This window comes from Octodon degus, unplaced genomic scaffold (assembly GCF_000260255.1).
Source record: "Octodon degus isolate 3935 unplaced genomic scaffold, OctDeg1.0 scaffold00161, whole genome shotgun sequence".
NCBI classification, from domain to species: domain Eukaryota; kingdom Metazoa; phylum Chordata; class Mammalia; order Rodentia; family Octodontidae; genus Octodon; species Octodon degus.
The window spans coordinates 2,896,697-2,898,921 of record NW_004524737.1 but is presented as its reverse complement, the minus strand read 5'-3'; positions in this window follow the sequence as shown (position 1 = coordinate 2,898,921).

The following is a 2,225-nucleotide window of genomic DNA, read 5'->3' as shown; positions in this document are numbered from 1 at the left end:
GAGAACTTGAAATATTCCAAGCAGTCTTGAACAAGAAAACAAAACTGGAGATCTACCTGGTTTAAAATATATTTACTAAAATACTATGGTGATAAGAAAGCCTGTTTGTCCCATTAATGCATATATATATATATATATATATTGGTATAAAAAAACAGAGACCTCAAAATGTGCTCACTGTCTAGGGCCGGTTGGTCTTTGACAGAGATGGCAAAATCACACAATGGAACATCGGCAGGTTCTCCAGTGAATTATGTACAGAAAAGGTGCATTAACACTCCAGAAAGAATGAAATCTTACTTCATTTCATAGTAGGCATGAAATTCAATTCCATATTTGTTTAAAATTCAAACATAAATAATAAGACTGCTAAAACTACTTGAAGAAAATATAAGGGGAAATCTTCGAAACATCAGTCTTAAGATAAACAGTTATATGTCACAAACAAGAAATATACAAGTGGAATCACATTAAAGTAAGAAAAACTCAGACGAAGAAAAACATGCTGAGCAAATGGATCAACAGGGTGAAGAGACAACCTCTGGAGTGGAAGAAAATATTACAACTATTACTAAGGCTAATATTGAAACTATACAGAATAGCAAAGAAATGAAAGGCAAGAATCTAAATTACTCAATTTAAAATTGGGTAAATCTTTAGAGAAATGCAAATGAAAACAACATATAGATTTCACTTCACTGTATCACTGAGGACTCAGAACATAGCAAATGATTTAGAAGCTGCGACTCTTCTCAACTGCTGGTTCCACTTTGGAAGTCAGCATAGTTTTCAGAACACTTTAAAGATGATAGGTCTGGGGAGATAGCTCTGCCATAAAAGCATCTGCCTGAAGGGTGCAAGGTCCAGAGTCCAATCCCTGCCATCCGTGGAACCCCGGGCATGGTGGTGCATGTCTGTAATCACAGCCCTGGGGATGCTGAGCTAGGAGGATTGATTACAAGTCCAAATTGCATAGGGAGATCCTGTATTCAAAATTAAATAAGTAAACTAAAGATAGAAATTGTTGGATTCAGCTGTAGCTCTCCTGGATATCTTCCCAGGAGAACTACAGTCAGCCTACTATGCAACACCTACCCATGTTCAGGCAGCATCACTCATACTAGCACGGTCACGGAAGCAGCCTGTATGGCTGTCATCAGGAGAAGGGATGAAGAAAATATAAACACACGATGGAGTTCTTTTCAGCCACAAAATCAATAAAGATGAATTATTAGTTGAAAAAAATAGATTTTGAGATTATTGTGCTAAACAAAATAAGTCATGAAAGGTTAAATATTCAGTAATCTTTCTACTATAAAAGGCTCCTAATATAAAGAATTTTAAAAAAAGGAACTTAGTGAAGTGAAGGATCATGTTAAACAATGGAAGGCAACATTAAGTGGTAAAAAGGAGATCCGTGAAGAGGGGGGGAGAGAAGAGTGGCTAGGGTACATGAGCAAAAACAATGATGATGCGCTACGTGTACATGTGTGTTTCAGTCTTCAAAGCTGAATATAAAACTATGTGCCACAAACATGTGCTAATAAGTTTTATAAAGGGTACTTTTTAAGTAGGAAAATGCCAGCTCTGATCATAGTCCCAGTGCTCTCTAAGCCTGAGGCAGGAGGATTACAATTTTGAGCTCAGCTTGGCCAACTTAACAATTCAGAAAGGCCCAAACCTAGTCTCACAATTAAGGGTATCTAGCAATTTCTCTCAAAACAAAGAGTCTGTGTTAAATCACCATATTATACTCTGACAGCATGAAAAATAAATCTAAAAAATAATGATCAGTGACATGCAAATTAAAAGCACAATAAGATATTATCTTATACCTATTAAAATAATTATCATCAAAAAGAAAAAAAGGATAGCAAAGATTGATGGAGATATGCAGGATGTGGAACACGTGTGTGATTTGGGTGGGAAATAAAGTAGGGCTCTGGTTACAGAGAACACAGTATCTCAGAAACTTAAACAAATTGAATTTCCATGTAGTCTCACAATTCTTCCATTTGCTACACATCCAAATGGAAATGAAATTAGTATGTCAAACAGATATCTGTAATTTGGTGTTTCTTGAAGCACAGCTCATAAGACCCAAAGTATAGTCAGCTTATAGGTCTATATTAGAAGAATGTGAAAACATGGGGAATTTTTATAAAATTCACATTTTTCAGTCTTCAGAAAGGAGAAATTCTATCATCTGTGCTGACCAAGATGAA